The following is a 7390-nucleotide window of genomic DNA, read 5'->3' as shown; positions in this document are numbered from 1 at the left end:
AGAGCAGCAGGTCAGATGATCACAGCATGTACACTAAGACAATCTACCAGAGTGCTCAATAGAAGTTGAGCCATTACAACTCATTTAGGGTTCCTCACCTGCCGAGTCCCACTTTTAAGTCACCCTCTACAGTGTAGGTTACAGAAAATAGAGCTATTTTTTTAATTTTCCTTCTTTTTCTCCGCTCATGTTCTATTTAACTGATTCAAGCTCAGGGCATTTATTAGAATTCAAATTTAGACTGAAGTTTGTATTTCTATCTATTCATATTATTTTATTATTAATATTATACAGCACACGGTTCAGTTAGCTTTGCATAAAAATAGATGGTAGAAATTTTAAGTACATTTCAGAGCCTATAACTTTTCACTTTTATTTGAGTAAAGAAGTTGGAATATTGGAGTAAATAGTAAATAAGTAAATAAATATTTTTTAACACTAGTATCTGTACTTCCACTCCTGCTAGTTACCATCATATTCATAATTTCATTGGAAAAAGAGAAAGCTCTTTGTACAAACAGCTAACACTGCATTTAAAGGGATAATAATCAACATTTGGCAGCAGCACTCCAGTCCTCACACTGATGATGTGGGGTTCACACATCCTCCAACACTGACCAACAGGAGCTGATGTCTGTAGGATTATTAGCCGCTAAATTTAGTAAGCTAATCAGAATCAGAATCAGAATCAGAATACTTTATTGATCCCTGGGGGAAATTATTTTTTGTTACAGTGCTCCATTATAAACCAACATTAAGACAAGACAGACAATATGCTAACTAAGAATAGTACAATATATACATATATATACATACATACATACATAAGTCACTTATAAATAAATATTTGGAAAAGAAACATGTGTAGTTGTAGCAGCAAACAGTGTGTTAAGTGGATGCGTTGTACAGGGAGATGGCCACAGGCAGGAATGATTTCCTGTGTCGTTCAGTGGTGCTTTTCGGTAATCTCAGTCTCTCACTGAACGAGCTCCTGTGACTGACCAACATGTCATGGAGTGGGTGGGAGGTGTTATCCAACATTGTCTTTATCTTGGACAGCATCCGCCTCTCCGACACCACCTTGAGGGAGTCCAGCTCCATCCCCACAACATTGCTGGCCTTACGGATCAGTTTATTAAGTCTGTTGGCATCTGCGACCCTCAGCCTGCTCCCCCAGCATGCAACAGCATAGAGGATCGCACTGGCCACCACAGACTCATAGAAAATCCTCAGCATTTTCTGACAGATGTTGAAGGACCTCAGTCGCCTCAAAAAATAGAGACGACTCTGGCCCTTCCTGTAAAGTGCTGTGGTGTTTTTAGCCCAGTCCAGTTTATTGTCAATGTGTACTCCAAGGTATTTATAGTCCTCCACAATGTCAACACTGACCCCCTGGATTGAAACAGGGGTCAAGTGTTTCCTGGTCTTCCTGAAGTCCACGATCAGTTCCTTGGTCTTTGCCACGTTGAGCTGCAGATGATTCTGCTCACACCACGTGACAAAGGAGTCGACCACAGCCCGGTACTCTGTCTAACAAACAGTGTGTGGCTCCCTATAACTCCTCTGCTTAGCAGTCTGTCCATGAACACACACACACACACATCAACACATTTTAAATCCAGCCCCAGTTCCAGAAAAGTTGGGCTGAATGCAATGATTTGCAGATCTCATAACCCCATATTTTTATATCTTATAAACACGAAATAAGAAAAGGTTTAAATGCTTAACCTGAGACCCGTGTTGGTCAAGTTACTTAAAAAAAGTAATCAGTAAGAAATTACTGATTACCTCCCCAAAAAAGTAATCCCGTTACTTTACTGATTACTTATTTTCAACAGTAATTAATTACTTAGTTACTTAGTTACTTAGTTACTTTTTAAAAACACAATTTACAACCTGAACAGGTGATAAAGCGATAGATCTTTCAGCCCAATTCTACTTTTTCTGCATAATCCATCATACAAAATGTAATCAAACAGAAAAGTCTCTTTTTAAAACTTGTTTTATTAGTTTTAATCTTTTAACTTTATGCATCAAGCAAAAATGCAACATTCTCTGACTGGAAGAAATTTGTTTAACATTTAAACCTATTTTCTGCACATTCCAGCACATAAAATAAAATATTTTTGTCTGTTTACACTCACTCTTTCAAATAGATGCAAGTGAAACACAGCAGAAAATAAATAAAGTCAAAGACTCAGCGGTCCTGTTGTTCTATTTTCACCTGTAAAGCAGGACTGCGGTAGGCGGAGGTTTACCCTGGTGCAGGTGTGCCGCAGCGGTCAGTTGAAGAATCCGCGAGTTTCTCTGTGAATTTCCCATTACGTCGTTGCGCACTCGGTGCTTGTTTAGGGTTTTTTTTTTCGCTGTAAAAATACGTTTTCTTCCCACGCAGTGAACAGTGGACGCTAATGTTTTTGTCACTTTTTATGGAATCAAACTCAAAGTAAGGTCAGTACTTCCACGTTTTAAACGCTGCACGCTCATACTCTCTCCCGCACTCGATATATGATTCATTGTTGATCTGCACACAGCTGTTGCCACGAATGTTGCACTCGCTTACATCACTGTCATGAGACACTCTCTCAAGAAAATCACGGTTTTAGTAACACAGTAACGCAGCGTGCTTATGTGAAAGTAACAGTAATCTAATTACCGCTTTTGCAATAGTAATCCCTTACTTTACTCATTACTCGAAAAAAGTAATCTGATTACAGTAACGCGTTGCTGCCCATCTCTTCCTGAGACAACAATATGATGATAGCAACACTTCATGGAAAAGTTGGGCTGCGGCCATAGAGAGGAGTATCAGCCATCACACTCTTCCACTACAAAGCCACACTGTTTTAATTGATGCATTGTGCACTTTAGTAATGTCTTGCTGAAATCTGCAAGGCCTTTTCCGAGAAAAATGTAATCTAGATGGGATCATATTTTCCTGAAACCTGTAACATTGATGGCGCATTTCCAGATATGCAAGCTGCCAGTTTATTAGGCACTAATGAGGCACCCTCATCCCATCAGACATGCAGCCTTTTGAACTGAGTATTAATAACAAGTCCCCCTCCTCTTCAATCTAGAGCAGGGGTGGGCAACTCCAGGCCTCGAGGGCCGGTGTCCTGCAGGTTTTAGATCTGTCCTTGATCCAACACAGCTGATTCAAATGTCTAAATGACCTCCTCAACATGTCTTGCAGTTCTCCAGAGGCCTGGTAATGAATTAATTATTGGATTCAGGTGTGCTGACCCAGAGTGATATCTAAAACCTGCAGGATACCGGGCCTCAAGGCCTGGAATTGCCCACCCCTGGTCTAGAGGATGTAGTATAGGAATTTCAGAATTTCTAATTCATTGGTATTTCTGGATCATGTTTATATGTCTTATTTACATACAGCTTATTCTTTGCATGAGAGATTTTAAACTTTGTGTATGGCATGGTGAACTGCGTTCAGAGACAGTGATTTCTGGGAGTGTTCCTGAGCCCATGCAATGATTTCCATTACAGATTCCATTACAGTGCCCTTCTAAAAATCACAAGCTGATTTTTGTGCTGATTTTTGGCCTTGTCCCTTGTGCACAGAGATTTCTTCAGATTTTCTGAATCTTTTGGTGATATTATGTACTGTAAATGAGGATGTATAATTCTTTACTATTTTACATTCATTATTACATACCTTATTCTGAAATAGTTCCACAATTAGTGGAAATATTTTCTTGCAGATTGGTGAACCTTGGCATATCTTTCCTTCGGATAAACTGCATCTCTAATCTTTTTATACTCAGTCATTTTACTAACCTGTTGCCAGTAAAGTTGTGAATAAAATATGGCTTTGTGAGATTTATATATATATGTCAGATGTCAGATGTCTATTCATATTAATGTACAGAATTCACCTGCTTGCTGCTACTACTGCATATATAAGTTTTTACTATTTCTTTTCCGTATGGGATTGTTCGAGTGCAGTGGAGCCTCCAAACACTAACTGGCACTGCAACTGTTGAACAACTTTAACTATCCAATAGCCCAGCTTCTGTCTCTTACAGCACTGTCATCTGAACTTGTTCATTACTTAGACTGATCGTAGTTTAGTTTGCCCTTGTGTTTAGAAGTGCTTGTGGGTGTGAATGAGTGAATGAGGCATGTTGTATACAGCGCTTTGAGTACTCCGGGAGAGTAGAAAAGCGCTATCAATCAGAATCAGTCCATTTATCATTTTACCACCAACATAAACATTGATATTCATCTGGCAGCATAATGTAAAGGCTGGATAAAATGACAGTCTCCACATCACCTGTTGGTTCAAACCAACATGTCAGTATTCTTATGAAGTACAATCCAGAAGTTCTACAGTTCTCCCTAATAAAAATCCAATATCATACCCAAACAGAATTTGCCTTCAACATTGCCACGTTGTGTACCGATGTAATACATCTGTCTTTTTGCTCACTACTTACACGTGTGTCAACATGGGCTTGAAACTTGACAGATCAAACTGGTGCAATATAACCCAAAACAACTTTTAAAGTGTTAGAGTGTAAAGTTTTCAGGCCTGAAGGCAGTGCATCAGGTCAGAACTGCAAACAGAAAGTTGTCCCTAATGATCAGACTGAGTTTCACTGTAACATCCTGGGGCATCTGATGAAGAACATTCAGAACAAACAGTCTGAACTCTGGTGCATGCCATTATGCCACTGTAGATCAGAGAAGCCAAATGCAAATTGTTCCAGACGGGACTTTGAGGGAGCGATGTAAAACAAGCAGCAGTTGGAAGCAGTTCTGCACTGTACGAGGTAAGAACCTTAAAGGGGATTTCAGATAAATTTAATTACGTTTTTTTTTTTTTAATCCAGAACTTTGACTGTACCTCTTAGATAAGGCAAAGAGGGAGCTGTCAGATTGTGTCAAATGGTTTGCATTAACTGCAGATTTCTTTGGTAATATCCACCACTAATGCACAAAACGGGAAAGTAATTTGCATTAACAACATGTATAGATCCAAAGGTTCTATGCATTTTTCCAGCATTGCACACTAGTAAAGGAAGTCGGGGGATGGGAGGGATGTTTTTATTGGGGTTTGTCATGGTTGGCTGTGTGGCAGGCGGGCAAGCAGGAGTGGTGGATCCAAAATGCAGGACTCAGACACAGAAGTTCAACTTAAAGCGCAGCTTTAATGCTGGAAAACCTCTTACTACTAAACTCACCAAAAGACAAACAAAACGGCTGGAACTGGAAACACAACGGCTGGAAACACACACACACAGCTTGTTGAGGGTACGACGCAACACTGACTCAGAGAAACACAGGGACTAAATACACTGGGAAGTAACGAGGAGAATGAGACACAGAAGGAGAGCACAGCTGGGGGAAATTAGAACTGACGAGACAAGCAAAGCAGGACACATTCACATAAGACACGGACCTTCAAAGTAAAACAGGAAGGATCACACAGAGACGCGAACTTGACACAGTGGAGACAGCAACTAAGAAACACAGAGACATAAACCATAAGGCAGAGGACTCTAAGAACCGAGAGACACAGAGGGGAAATCAAACATGCAGACACAGACTTACACAGAACAGAGGGGACATAGAGAAACATGAAGGGCAAGGGATCGAAACTAGAAACTCACACCAAGTACAATAATACAAAAATCACAAAGAACTAAAACGCTGGGTCAGGAGACCCAGGACCCTGACAGTACCCTCCCCCCAAGGGCTGGCTCCCGACAGCCCAACACAAGAAAACGAAAAAAAACCCAAAAACCGCCCAAAACAGAAAACAACCCAACCAGGGCGGGCGGCGGGGGCCCAGGAAGGAGGGCACGAAACAAAAACGCCAAAGCACAAGAAAGCCCCAAAACAAAACACGAGCCCAGAAAAAAGAACAATGCAGGGGGCTGGCCAGGGGGCCGACAGCACAGGAGTCCAAACAGGTCAGGGGGCCAGCCGTGCGGAAGCCAACGGCGGCGACGAAGGAGACGACTGAGCAGTGCAGGGGGCCGACTGCGCGGAAGGCAGCGGCGGCGACGAATGAGACGACGGAGCAGTTCAGGGGGCCGGCCGCGCGGAAGGCAGCGGCGGCGCCCCAGTGTCAAGCGTACTGGCTGAGGCCCGGTGGGCACAGGACCAGGCGGGGCAGGACCAGACGACGGCGGGGCCGGACCAGGCGAAGCACAGGCAGAAGCTGGACCAGGCGTGGATGAAGACACGGAGGCTGGGCCTGGCGAGGCCGAAGGCTCTGATGGAGCCGGGCCTGGGGAGGCCGAAGGCTCTGATGGAGCCGGACCAGGCGACGACGAGGTGGCCGCAGGTGGCCGCAGGTGGCGGCTGGACAGGCTCCTCGGGCCCTCCAGCTGACGCGGCGTGAGGCTGAACGGGCCCCTCGGACCCTCCAGCCGACGAGGCATGAGGCTGGTGTGGTTCTCCGGAACCACCAGCTGACGAGGAGGGCTGCTGGACGGGCTCCTCGGGCCCCCCAGCTGAAACAGGAGACAAAGGCCGGAGCGGTCCGTCGGACCCTCCAGCGGAGACACGAGACGAAGGCTGGACGGGCCCCTTGGACCCTCCAGCAGAAGCCATCACAAAGCCAGCAGGCATGGAGTCCACTGGCAGACATGAAGGAAATGGGTGCTGTGCTGAGCACTGGCCCTGCTCAGACAGCACTGACACGGGGCACTTCCCAGGTGGCTGCTTAAACTCCAGGGGTCCAGCATCAGCTGAGGACTGGGACCTAGCCTCTGGGGAAGCCCTGGAGCGGCAAACAGTGCCAATGGCGGCTGAACCATGCCTGCGCTACGGGCGGCACTGGAGCTACTGGGGCCTGCGCTACGGGCGGCACTGGAGCTACTGGGGCCTGCGCTACGGGCGGCACTGGAGCTAACTGGGCTGAGAGTGGCTGCGGGGGAGCTAACTGGGCTGAGAGTGGCTGCGGGGGAGCTAACTGGGCTGAGAGTGGCTGCGGGGGAGCTAACTGGGCTGAGAGTGGCTGCTGAGCAGGCGACACTGGGAGCTGAGCTGCTGGAGACACAGGTGACACTGGTGTACTGGGGTGAAGGCAACGAGGATGCAGTCCCTCTCTTAAGGGAGGATGGAATGATTTAGTGATAAAGCTTGATGGGAACAGATGCTGATGCTGAGAATACCAGGCAGCGAGGGCTTCCAGGAGGGTAGCTGACTCTACCTTGCCTGGACCGCCCATCCCAAACAGTTCGAAGCAAATCCTGGCTCTCAGAGCTGTTATTAATTGTTTTAATCCGTTAATGTCCAAAAGACCAGCTGTGCAGAGGGTGGAAGACAAAAAGTTGTCAAAAAAGACCACCTGAAGGAGTCTCTTGGGGGTGTCCTCAGCGTGGATTACCTCCCGGCAGTAATTCCACAACTGCGCGAGATA

The sequence above is a fragment of the Astatotilapia calliptera genome, chromosome 6, assembly GCF_964374335.1.
Source record: "Astatotilapia calliptera chromosome 6, fAstCal68.1, whole genome shotgun sequence".
Taxonomy (NCBI): Eukaryota; Metazoa; Chordata; class Actinopteri; order Cichliformes; family Cichlidae; genus Astatotilapia; species Astatotilapia calliptera.
Note: the sequence above shows the minus strand (reverse complement) of the source record.